At 51.1% G+C, this 13,269-nt stretch overlaps 1 long non-coding RNA gene across 1 annotated transcript; it reads left to right on the top strand.

The window, feature by feature from the left end:
• The first annotated feature begins 3,265 nt into the window (after positions 1 to 3,265).
• Positions 3,266 to 13,009, top strand: LOC136020505 (uncharacterized). The gene is made up of 3 exons (XR_010615352.1): positions 3,266 to 3,364; positions 9,012 to 9,145; positions 12,081 to 13,009. It is a non-coding gene; the product is annotated as an uncharacterized LOC136020505 (long non-coding RNA).
• Positions 13,010 to 13,269: the final 260 nt, after the last annotated feature.

Consider the following 13,269-nt stretch of genomic DNA (forward strand, 5'->3'; position numbering starts at 1 on the left):
GAACTGGGGACCTTGCAGTGGAATCCCTCCCTCAGCCAATTGTTTAATACTTGGAGAGCAGCCACCGTGAACAATAACAGACCCAAAGTCACAAAACCAACCTCTGAGTTGCCCTGTTCCCTGGACATGGTTGGACACGTGGTGGGGATTGCCAACAGTGCCCAGGATCCTGCTGGAAGCAATAGCCTGTAGCCACGAGGATGCGGTGATGGGCTCTCCCCAGGCAAAGGTGATGTTTGGAAGCTTTTCTCTAGGGTGAAATGCCATGGTTGTGCACTGCAGGCATGGGATTTGGGAAATGGTGGCTTTCCTGCAGGGAGAACCCTCTGGATTTGGGTCTGGGGGTTGCTCTGCTGTTCTCAACCCTCTGCTGTCGTGGAGGAGTTGTGACTTTGGCTTGAGGATCGCTGCTAATGCCCGTCCCCCTGCTCCCTCCTGCAAGGTCTGCCTGAGACCCTGTGTCCTTCTGGCAAGTTTATTGGGTTTTCCAGAGGTTTTCCAGCACTTTCATAGCTTTCATTCTGAGGGAGAAGCAAGGAACTGTGGATGCCTGCAGGTGTGAGTGAGCCATGCAGCCAGGCTCCATGTGCAGGACCACCAGCTCCCTGCATCCCACATCCCTGGTCCTGCCACAGAATGGAAAACTGTGGGAATACTCTGCTGCTGTTCCTCAAGGGGCTTGCTCGTGTTTCCAGCTCTGCTGGGGAGAGATTGGATAACTGGGGAATGAGCTGGGAGCAAGGAGAGACACTCAAGAGCTGCTGAATGAAACCTATGTGCTTCTTATTGTGCTGGATGGCGTGCTTGAGAGGCAGCAGGTCTCTGTTTGAGCTGAATGTATTCCTCATATCCAGAGGTTTTGGGAGTCGATTTTCATTACTGGGAAGGCTCTGGTTGCCTGGGTGCTCCTGCAGTCCCGGCCTGCTCGCTGCAGGTTCCTCCTCTCCAGGGGCCGGGAAGATGCTCTCTGAATGTAACTGCAGCGCAGGGGTTGCTCAGGCGTGCTCTAAGTCATTTCCATTCCCTGCTCCAGGTAATTTCCCCTCCTGGAGCCCCATAGAGTCTTTAAAGGATGCTTAACCCTTTCAGGGGAGAATATTGCTCCTATTGCTATAGAAACAGTGGGAGGTTGAGCTCAGCTACAGGCTGGAGCAGTGAACTCCAAGGCTCATATCCCAAAGGATCCCAGCTCTGCAGGGTGGCAGGTAGAGAGGATGGGCGAGAGCCAGCCCCAAACCTGTGCCTTGCAGTGTACAACTGCTGAGCTAGAGTGGGACACATCAGGAAAGCATCCATGGTGCAGGCTCCAGGGGGGCGGTTTGAGGAGCAGCTGTCATTCTTAGCACAGGCATTGACTGTTGTGCAGAGCTCCTATAGTTTTCCTCTCCTCTGCAAACCAGTGCAGAACCACACAGTTTGCATTCAGCTCTTGGCTGCACACATACCCACCACTGAATGCAAAACACCCCCCAGCCCAGCATCCCTCTCATCTGTCCAGCTTGCCGTGACCTGGAGAAGCTGAAGTCCTGATTTGTCCTCCCCTGAGTCATGCTGGATGCATGTGGGAGTTTTCCGAATGCTTTTGTGGTAGCTCTACCAATGCAAAATGATGTTTTTGCTTTGCCCTTCTGTGTTTCGCCTGGCTTTTGTTGCTCTTGTTCCATCCTGTGCTGGTCCTACTCCATCACTCACCTCTTCTGCCCTCAAGCAGAGGATGCTGAGGACCTGTGCGTGGTTTGAAGAGGATAACGATGGAAGCAATGCCTGCTCTGAGCAGCTCTGCCGGAGAGGTGAGTGCCTCGGTGAGCTCAGATCATTACAGCCTGTACCCAGCATACTTCTGCTGCCCTCTTATCAGACCATCAGCTTAGAGAGCTCCCTCCTCTCCTTCTGCTGCCCAAGGCGCGGGTCGCTGCAGCCTGACTCACGCTGTGTGGGAGAAACTAATTATTCCCAGCACATTGGGCCACTCAAAACCTCTTCCTCTGTGACAGCAGTGATGCTCCTTCAGAACTGTATTGGCATGGGTTTGGGATAATGATGGGGCTTGGCAGGGAGAGAGGAGGGATGCGTTTATGGGGAGTGCTGGAGTGGGAAGAAGAGGTGGTCCTGTGGAGGGGGTGCAGGCAGCCTCATCCTGCAAGCAGTGCATGGGCAGCTGGTACCTGGGACACGGGCAGGAGGAAGGCAGCATCACTGCTCATCGTGGGCATCACCAGGGGCCATTTCTCTTTCTCAGAGCCTGAGGAAGGGCTGTATCTGCACAGGGCCTTGGTGAGCATGGCACATGCACCTGAAGGCTCTCCTTCCTCCTCTTCTTTCTCCTTCCCTCTCTGCCACCCATTTCAGCAGCATCCTCTCAGTTCCCTGCCCTCACCCTGGTGTGAGGAGCTGTTTTCAAGGAGGAACTATTGCCCTTTCCCTAAATGTGTTTTGCTGTGAGCCAGCAAAGAGCATCTGATGGGAAACAAACTGGATCCGAAACTCCAGTGCATCCTCTGTGAGGCTTTGTTAGTCCTCAGGGCTTGCGGGAGACCCATACGGGTGTTGTGATGTGAGATTGCTGTGTGCCACTGCAGCACTGCCAGTGCCTCTGCCTGGGAGATGCCTCTGTGACTGCCTCTTGCTGGGAAGAAAAAGCAACAATGCTCTCTAGAGGCAGAAGAAGTCAAGAAGAGCTTTGCTTTCCCAGCTCTGCTTTTCCCTATGACCTCACTGCTCTTCCCAGCTGTTTAGTTCCCACAGGAATAGCAATTCCTGGGCTTCTGGGCCTCTTGAATTGTAGCTTGGGTGGTTTGCTTCCTCCTCCCTCCCCGTGAGACAACCTGATAGCGTTATTGTGCATGCACAGAGGAGGACGGGGAAAAGTGCGAGAATTTTGGAGCAGGATGGGGAATATTTTGGGTCAGGATGGGGAATATTTGGGTTAGGACAGGGAATATTTTGGGTCAGGATAGGGAGTATTTGGGTGAGGATGGAGCTCTGGGATGAGATGGTTGAGCAGGGTGATGGAGAAAGGGGAAAGGGCTGATGGAGCCATGCTGCAGCATGGTCCAGCCTATCTCTGGGGCACAGAAAGTCCTTGGGGCTCGTGGTGGGATGTCAGAAGGAGAAAGTCTTGTAGTGGTTCATTAACCCCGAGCCTCAGTGGGGGCAGATGCAGCTGAGGGGGCTGCCCTGGGAAGGTGGAGCTGCAGGAGCCCAATTGGACACCATCTGCCCCTTAATAAAAGGCAGATGGGGGCCAGGAACTGGTTTGGGCAAGTGTGGATCCCTTCTGGTTTGAGCAGGAAGCAGAGCTGATGCTGGGTCACTTGGGCTGTGAAGAAGGGGCTGAAGTTCTGATCTTCAGAGGGGCTTTCAGGTGAGTGTGGGGCTGAGCCCAGGTTGATGCTGGAGAAGCTTCTGGGGTGCTTTAGTCAAGGATAAAGGAGGCTTTAGTGGGGCAGCTCCTGAGGTGGAAGCTGGTTGTGTGGGTGCGCTGTAGCTCCAACAGGGTTTGGAGCCTGAATCTGCAACAGTTGGCACAAGCGGGAGTGCCAGGACCTGGTTTAGGAGTCCTGGATCTGTCCTCTGCTCCTCCAGAGACCCCAGGTGAGATCTGTGCCAAGCCGCTTTGGCTGCGGTATGTATGAAACCTGTGATCTTCCAAGGGGAAAGGGGGCTAAAGGCTGATGCTCTGCCTGTGCAGGAGGGTGTCAGAGGGGGGATGTACAGGGTTCAGGTGGGAAACCCATGGACTTCTTCCTCTGGGAAGTTTCATGTGTGCAGTGATCAAGCAGGACTCAGCCCATGGAGCTGTGCTCAGTGGGGTCCCTTTGCTTGTGCAAAAGCACTGAACCAGCCCTTCTGCCCCTACCCAGGGCTGGGTGAGGAAGCAAAGCCCAGACCCCTTCTGGTGAGCATAATAAATCCAACCAGAACAATCCCTTTTCCTCTCCTGGCTGGTTTCTAGTTCCAGCCTCTGATCCCCTATATTGTGATGTGTTTTATTCGCTCATATTGCATACCTTTCAGTAACAACAGCCCTGTGAATAGCCCAGCCCAGTGAATGAGTTGTGCTGGTGAAAGGCTCAGGTTAATAACTAAAAGGTACTTGTGTGCCCTGAGTAAAGGAACCAAAGGAAATTGTATGATTGAGCTGACCTGAGCCAACCTTGTGTCTTCAAGTGACCTCAAGGGATGATGCTTAAAGAACTGATGGGACAATTGGTGGTTTAAAATTGCTGCTTTAAAAGCATCTGGACTGAGAGTGGTTGCCTCAGATCTGATGGTTGGTGGCTGGGGAGGGTGTGCTGGGCTCCTGGGGGGCTGTGTGAGGAGCATGGTCACTGTGGATGGTGGCTCTTGATGCTCTGGGTGATGGTCCTGCATGGAATCACAGCCCATGAGAGCATTTCCACACTGTGCCTCTGAGCAAGCTGGGTCCCAGAGCAGCCTGTGCCCTTCCATTCAAGGAACGTGGTTGAGGTCAGCCCCAGGAAGCTTCGCAGCTCAGTTGTGTCCCTTTATCCCCTCCAAGTGGGAGAGCAGGAGCAGGGAGTGGGGCTGACCTCACCAATGTGAGGTTTTGGCATCAGAAGGGCTTTGGGGCCTGGGTGGACATGAGGTGTCTGAAGTACTTGTGGGGTTTCGACCCATAGCATGTGCTGAGGGTCTGGCTGAGAAGTGGGAGACCTCATGGTTGAGCCTTGCATCCCTTTGGTGTGTGAATAAGGATGATCCCCCCCTAGGGGAATCTTGGTGCATCTCTGCAGCCAGGGTGTGGATGGATCTCCTCAACGAGGATACTTCATGCAGGTAATTGCAGTGGCAGCAAATAGCTCCTTGTGGCTGAAACCTGAAAAAAGCAGCACAAGGCAGAGCTTTGCAGAGCTTGTGTTTTCCATGCTCCTTCCCAATCCATTTAATGCCTGTGGTGAATGCAGTGGCTGGGGTTGTGAGGAGCTGGAGGGCTTGGGGCTGGGTACACACAGCTGCAGCTGGATCTTCTCTCATTGCTTTGTGCTCGAGGGTTTAATGATACCTAATACTGTTAGATAGCAGAGGATATATTGCTTTAATTTCCTGTTATTCCCATACATTGGGAGCTCTTGTGCAGTTACAGCCCTGAGTTACAAAGTCTGACATCTCATGGAGCTTGCTCTGAAGCTGGGAAGTGCATTGGGAACCAGAGGATGGGGTGATGCTGAGCCCATAGAGCTGACGGAGCATCACTGAGGGTCTGTGTCACCACAAGCATGGGAATAAAGGGGCTGTGATTTAGTGGCATTTGGGATGCCACCAGTTCTTTGCTGAAGCCCAACTGGGTTTCCTGCTGCAAGCTCAAATTTAGGTGATGGCAGCTCCAGATGGTGCTGGTTGGGGCTTCCTCAGCCAAAATACACATATTTATGTGTATTACATGACATTTATGTGTCTTACATGTATATTAAGTGTATTGCATTACATTTATGTCTATTTTGGCTGGATGGTTTGGGCTCGATGGGATTAACGTGCTGCTTTGGGAAGGGGGAAGGTAGGGATGGATGCTAAGGGAGCATGTGAAATAAGAGGTCTGGTGCAGGGGTGTTTTCCCCTTTCATGGGTCTTAGCTCATCAGGCTTATGCTGGACACTGCAAACACCCTGGATTTACATGCAGGCTCAGCAGTCTCTTGCTTGAGAGTGCTTTGCTTTTCCATCTGCATTTTCCCCACCTCATTAGTGTTGTCACATGGCTGGATAATTAGTGTTTTATCTCCAGTCTCTGGCTATCAATAGCACCTGCAGTGTTACTATGAGGTGCTGAGGCCACTGGGGTCTCTCTCAGCCCATTATGGCTCTTTGCCATCGTCCTGTTTGATTTCCAAGGGCAGGTGGGTGATGCTGGGATCAGAGGGATGCTCTGCTTTCTCCCGTGTGCTGGAGCAGCTCCCATTCACCCAGGGGAGCCTGGGTATCACCTCTGCCCCTCATTAAGTGCTTTCAATCCCTGCTCTCTTGCTCCCTCCTTTGCCTTGCTGTGCTTTCAGGGCACAGGCGCTTGCCTCTGCAGTGCTGTGCTCTGCCGACCCTTCCTGTCCCTCGAGGCTGATGTTTGCTGCCTGCAATGTGCATGTTCTGCATGCAGACTCCTAATTCGTGTTAATTCTTATTTAACCCAAACTCTCATGGATGTGGGTGGGAGTTTGGGATGCTGTGAAGAGGCCTTTGCATTTGGATGGTGAGGAAATGGTGCATCCAGAGGGATGCCGGGGGTTTCCGTCAGGGAATGAGTGCCATCTGTTATCTGCTGCCTGTAACTCGATGTGATGCACTGTGCTGTCAGCAGTTGCAATCTGATTAGCACAAGTGCTTCTTCCTCTCCTCAGTGGTTTGCTGTGTTCTTAATGTGATGCCCACTAATGACAGGGGAAGAAGCTAAACCAAGTTACTTTCCCATCGACTAAATGGCAGCTCCCATTGCTCTTAAACACAGAGAGCAGAAGAGGGAACGTTCTTCATGGAGGCAGCGCATGGAATCAGTTAATTCTGACTGCTGAGAGCAGGATAAATGGGAAAGGGGAACTGAATGTGAACTTGCTCCATCCAGAGAGGAGGAGATGATCTGCTCTGACTGCTGTTGGTGAGGGAAGCTTGGAGCTCAAGGGATGCATGGTTTGGTGCAAGCCAGTGTCGGGGGTCACCATGGACCCCTAAATCTCCCAGACATCTTGCTAGCACCATCCACCTTAGGCTATGCTATGTTGAAAGGGAAAGATGTATCCCTGGGGATGTGCTTTGTATGATTCCCCACATACGGTGCTGGTTGGCTCTCCCTGTGTGCCACAGTAGAGCTGAGGACATGGGACCGCAGAGCTCAGGACCTCTCACTGCCATGCGATGCTTGCCCTTATAACCATTGGAGCCATTTCAGAACGTGTCTATGCAGCAAAAAGGGAAGCAGGTCCCAGGTCTCCTCCCCACTTGCAGAGTGCATCATCAGTTACGGCTCTGCAAACTGGGATGGGAAATGCAAGTCAGACTGCCATAAGCACGGCTCGCATGCTGCATGCAGAGTGCAGGTGTCTAGACAAGGTGAACTGCTGCAGAGGCTTTGAGACAATGCAGAAGAGAAGCCAAGTGCAAGTGCCTGCCCTTGTGCTCCATGGGATTAGGCTGAAGCAGGATTTCTCTTTCTTCATCTTATTTTTCCTTCTTGGTGCGTGTGTTTTGCTTCAGGATTTACTGCACAAAGCCCTTTCCATAAGGCTTATTTAATATGTGGAACCTCTGGCACTTCTTCCTTGGCCTATACGTTTTGCTATTGTTTTTCTTCCACACTGCAATTTGCTATTGAATTTTCACTGTGAGCCCTTGAGGGCTTTTGTGGAAGGATCCCACTCTGATCTGATCACTATGGTAATCATAACCCTGTGCTAATTGCTGCCACCATAGATAACTGTGCTTGGCTATAAAGCATTCCTTTCCCTCTCTTCCTGTCTCCCCCTGTGCAGCATCCCTAGTCTGTGTTCTGATCATATAATGCCACTGAAGAGTTGCTCCTTGTTAGAATATCCTAAGTTGCCTGGAAAGCAATCCTGCCTATTAAGCATCCCATAACAATCCCCGATGAAAACCTGTAACGCTCCCTCATTGAGATTGGTCCCGACTGGTCTGCTGCAGACTCCGAGTTGGCGTTTTCCGTAACTGATATCCCATGGAAGGAGGGGATTTAATTCTGCCGAAGTCCTATTTTTCTACCAAGTTTCATGAGACCAATTATTCTGAATTGCTGAGATTTTAATAGTGCTAATGCATCACCTCGCATTGAGCTCATCCCCATGTGTGAGGCAGGGTGATGTGTGGGATGATGGTGGTGGCGGCTTGGAACAGCCCCTTGGAGCCCCATTCTCGGCTGTCTCAGCAAAGTGAGATGCTTTGCTATGTATGGACACAGAGCAAAGCCAGGACAGTTCCTGTCTGAAGGAATTGGTAATCCTAAAGTGTCTCTGACATGATGCAGGAGGGATTTGCTGTATAACCAGGCTCAAATTGTCACACTACAAGTTAAATGTAAAAGGCTTCTGAAGAGCAAAGGCTCCAGGAGTGGAGAAACGTCATGCTTGCATGTTCCTCTGCTTCCATCTGCTCAGGAGCAGTTTTCCCTCTCTGTTTCCCAGCTCGGAGGATTCTCTCCCAGCCAGCTGGCTGGGGATGCAGCACTGCTGTCAGCTGGCTGCTGGTGTAGTTTCCCTCATGGAAGAGGTTGAAGATTAGAGGCTTCTAATCTTTACACCCAAGCCTTCCCTGGGGCTCCATTCACAGTCAAATCCTCCTTCTCGCCTTGTTCCTCTGAGCTGGTTTCTGTGAGCTGTAACTTAATGAGGATGTTAATTTTGACCTTTTCTTGAAGGTTTATGTTCCACCCCGCTTAGCTCCCAGAGCTGCTGACACCCCATGGGCATTACCTGTGACCCGATGGCTTTCTCCTGTCAAACTCGCTCATTTCTTCGCTGTTCTGCAGTGTTACTTCTTCCAATTGGTGCCAACTCAAATCCTGCTGCTCATTGAATAACTTTTATACATGCTGGAATTAATAATTAATAATAGGCATTAATCAGCAGGAAAGTTCGCATTATCCAAAGAGGGATGATGCACGTGGGCAGCTTCTGGCTGCTGGTAGAGCATCTGGCCTGTAGCACCCTCTCACAGCACTGGGGGCAGGATGAGTGATGCGCTGGGTATCGGTGGGTATGTGGGAAGGATGCAGGTTGTGATTCACCCCTCTGAAAACATGCCCTGTTCACCGCTTGCACCCATTCCTAGGGAGAGAAGGGTGGGAGGGATGGAGTGGGAGCTCCCAGGGCTTTGCTGGGGGGTTGGAAAGTCAATGGGACAAGCGGTGGAAGGGAAGAACTGCCAAGGCAGAGCTGGTGCTGCTTTCCAGGCACTGCTGCTGTGACTCACGGGCTTAGATCACAGCTTTGCTGTAGAGACATTGTTTGTAGGCTTTGTTCTTTGGATTTAAATGACTTGTTTCTTTCCCAGAAGGGCTTTTTTGGGAGTCTGCCTCTGCTGTTGCTTTGAGAGGCTTTTTGGTGCTACCAGGATGATGTTCTACAATGTGCTGCAACCCACAGTGCAGGCAGAGCTGCCCCATCAGACAGCCTATACATCACAAGGTATTCCTGGCGTTTGGTATAGTAAGGACACGATCCCTAAAGATAGGATGCACGAGTGCTTTGCTTGAAGGAGTATATGGGCTGCTGGGGGCTTGTCTTTCCCAATTGCTTTTCCTTGTGTGGGCAGGGATGTGCAGCCAGAATCTGACCGTTTCTCCCACTGCAGTGGTGCTTTCTGCTTCAATGAGTAACCCCACCATCTGCCTGCCTGTTTTTCTGGTTGGAAACTGTTCAGGAACAATGCTGCAAGAGAAAAGCAGTCACACAGAAGTCATGCTTGCAAATGGGCACTTCCCGTTTCTTTCTGTCAGCTACTGCTGTCTTGTTAAGTACCAGTTACTAATTAGCCTTCATGTCTCATTAAAATCATAGTGGGCTTTTTTACCTACTGAAATCTTGTAAATAGCCTTTATTCCGGTCTTTAATGCATGTTGATTGAAGTCTTTATTGGATGCCACTTGTGCAGCTCTGTGCCTGCGTTCATTTTCTTCTTAAGACACTTACTGAGCCGCTGCTTAGACTTAACTCCAACCCATCTGGCATATTAAGTGTTTGTGCCGAGCGTACCCGATTTTCCCATCTACTTCCTCAATTAATATTAAATATCCAAGGGAATTGAGTGGGTTTTTTTCCTGCTTGCCATCTGATCTTCCTGCCCTATTTAATGGGTAGAAACGGGGCTCTACCAGTAGAGTGCTAACTGGGAGGTGGGTACTGGAGGCGAGATCAAGGTGCCCACTTCCACACTGTGACACACTTAGGCAGGCAGATGGCTCCAGCAATGGGGATCTTCAAAGCCAAGGATATCAAAGTCAGGATGTATTATTCCACCCAAGTGTAGTGTAGCGGGGAAGGGTCTCCTGGAGGCAGGGATTTCGATCGGCCCTGCTCGTTGTGTCGGCTCTGAAAGCTGCTCCGCATCCCTAGGGAAGAGCGAGGATGTAAAGGATTAGGAAGGAGCTCCGCTGGCAGAGCTTTGCGGGGAAGCACCGGTACGAAACCTTCTGCATTAGCTGTGACAGCAGTGTGATTTTGGTGCAGGAGTCACCCTCCCCACCAGGAATGGGAACAGAACATGTCACTTGCCTGCTGATTACCCAGAGCAAGCTAAACCCTGCGCCAGCAGCAGCGTCAGGGCTAAGGAGGAATTTAAGTGGCAGTAAAACATTTGCAGTGAGGTTGAAGGCAGAAGGGAGTTATTAGCCCTGAAGAGGATCTCTTGCAATAAAGAAGGGATCTGGCATTGTATAGCTCATCCTGGCAGATAGGGAAAGCTGCTTCTTGCACTATCCTGGCCATAAATCTGTCCACCTGGAGGCAGAAAGATGAGATACTGAAGAAGAGGATTTACAGCAATTCTTCCTCCAGTCTGTGTAGCAGCATCGTGGGTGGTTTGTGATGTTGATAACAAACCCTTGCCGTATTTATTCCCTTTCCACAAGAAAAGAAGCATTCATGGAAGGAGAAAGCACAGGGTATATTTTCCCCTTGGAGGTGGCTGTGATCCATGCGTGTGCTGCTGTGCAAGCTCACACAGGGGCATGTGGCCTGTGCCCACAGGGGACAGGGATGCTGCTTGTGCCAGGGAGTTGCAAAGCTTCCTGGTGCTGCCAGATCAGGGGATGCTGAAGGTGCCAAGGCTGTGCTGAAAGCAGGGTTGATGCTGTAAGCACCCCTCTGATAGCTGGTGGAGGTCAGTGGATGTGACTGTGGTTCATGCTCATGCTGTGGAGCTCCTGCCCATGCTAGAAGTATTTTGGTGGCCATCTGGCTTTGAAAAGCATCCGATCCCAGTGCTGGGAATACCTTCTCACCAGGAGCATGGAATGGCACCGCTGCAGAAGATGGCATCCACCACAGAGGCAGCACCAGCAGCCCTGTCCTGAGCTATGCGTGGGAAGCTGCTGAGTACCAGGCTCTGCCAAAGCAAAGAGCCCGCAATGTATTGACTGAAATACCTGTGTTAAGCAAAAGGGAGGTTGCTCCTGCTAAGGGCTGTCATGGAGAAAAGCAAAAGCTGTTCATGGATGTATCATGTGCGCAAGGAGCTGTGTTTTCTTAACAAACCATCTGCTCAAAGCCCTTTTGGTAAGGATTAGTGATGACCCAGTGTGGCCAAACCAGTGATGTCCGTGTCGAAGCTGTGACTTGGTCTGGTCCAGCTTGAATACCTGCGAGAGGGAGCAGGGGGTCACAAACGCATCCCTCCCTTTGTGTGACTGATACAGGGATGCTCTTGGGGGAAATAACCTGTTTCCCAGCCTATGGGAGCTGTGTGCTTGCTCCCAGGAAGCTTCAGTGGCTGCATAAAAGGAAAGCCTCCAACCCAGCTCATGTCTGTAGAGGCTGAAGAGGGTTTTTGGGAGGTAGGTGGTGGTTCATGTGGGTCTGAACAAGGCACAGGCATGTCCGTGCTCCTCAGCTCAGCCAGAGGCTTCTGAACCTCTTGGCAGTTTATTCTAATGAGGGAATGATGCAAACACTAATCACAATTAGTGCTGGAGTGCTTTGGAGGAAGTTTGTGCTTTGCCAGTTTGTAAAGAGAGACATCTTGGAGGAAACAGAGAAGAATAAACCAAATCAAAGGAATTAAAGCAAATAATTCCACTGCATTGCAAGGGAGTCTGCAGCCGGGACCAGACACTGCGGATTGGTTTCTGATGTCCCAGGAGGTGCTTGGTGAGGAGCTGCTGGGGAATCGCTTTCATTAACTTCGAATGCAAGCAGCAGGAAAAGAGGGAATGGTGTGCATAGAGCTGGAGGGAGGAGATGGAGGTGAGGAAGAGAGTGAAGCAGTGAGCAATCCTGGTGGGGTGGAGGTGGCTGCAGGTGTCCTGTGTGGTTTCAGTAGTAACTGCTCCTGCTCTGCTCCATCGCTTCCTGAGCACCCAGGGCAGTTCCAAGCTCCTTTCTCACCTTAGTTTGTCGTCCGCAGGGGGAAGATGCTGCAGAGGACTCCTGGGCCTTTTGCTCATTGTAACTTGGATCACTTTGGTGCTGTGGAGCCATCTCCTTGCCTTTTTGCTGCCTGCAGGGGCTGGGGAGATGGGGAAGGGATGGTGAGCTGCTGGGGAGAGGAGCAGCCTTTGCAAGGCTGCCTTCTTGCACTGCATGGGGCTGCTGAAGTAGGGGTTGCATCTCTACCACCTATGTGATGCCAAGAGCAGCTTTTGTGGTTTCCATCTTTCCATGCCCCAGGCATGCAGAATAAGTCCAAGTTCCCTGGCAATAGCATGGCTGTAATGCTCCGGACCTGTCTTTTGCTAAGGGGCACATCAAGAAGGCGAAAGCTGTCAAAGCCATTGGATCTTTTCAGTGCAGACACAGCTACTCCAGTGTCGTGGGTGGGTTTGCTTCAGGCAGGCATTGATGCCTCTGTAACTTCTTAACAAACCTCTATCCTCTTGGGGTAGGAATAGAGCTGCATCAGCCCTCATCATCATAATCATCATCACAAGGGATGCGGGTGATGCTGTGGTCCCCACTGGGTGATGGAGATGATGCTCCACTCCTTGGTTTTGGGTGAATCTTTGGTTCTGGCTGAGGTTTTGCTTTGTGATGGAGTTGGGGTGGGTGTGAAGTCAGTGATTGTCATTGTATGAGGGGGGAATTCCTGCTTCTAAAGACCCTGCTTGTGTCTGGTGATGCCCTGAGATGCGTCTGCTTTGAAGGGGAGCGCTGACCCCATTTAGTGCCTGGCTCTTCCTTGCTTGGTTTCCAGGTATTCTCCTCATGGTGTTTTATTGGGTGAAAATAGTATGGAAAAGGAGGAAAACACCCCCTAACCTCTCTGCTATCCAAATGGGATCTGTGTTTTGATCCCTGTTTTGGGGCTGGTCTCTGCAGCTTCATTCCAAGCCCTGACATCCCTGTTTTGGGAGAGCCAGAGCAGCATTTCCTTCATTGCAGTCTGTCTCGTGCAAACAGCATTTGTGCTTCCCAGCCCCTTTTTGCTGGTGCTTATAAAGCAATGCAGAGCTACTGTGCAGCTTCAGACTCCAATGGAATCCTGCTTTTCCTTCCCAAAATAGCAGAAGACAGTGTTTAGCAATAACAATTCCTTCTGCGATGGCAGTGACTGACACCAGCAGCTCCTGGTGAGGGATGCTAACACTGGCTCTCAG

This window comes from Lathamus discolor, chromosome 11 (genome assembly GCF_037157495.1).
Source record: "Lathamus discolor isolate bLatDis1 chromosome 11, bLatDis1.hap1, whole genome shotgun sequence".
NCBI lineage: Eukaryota > Metazoa > Chordata > Aves > Psittaciformes > Psittacidae > Lathamus > Lathamus discolor.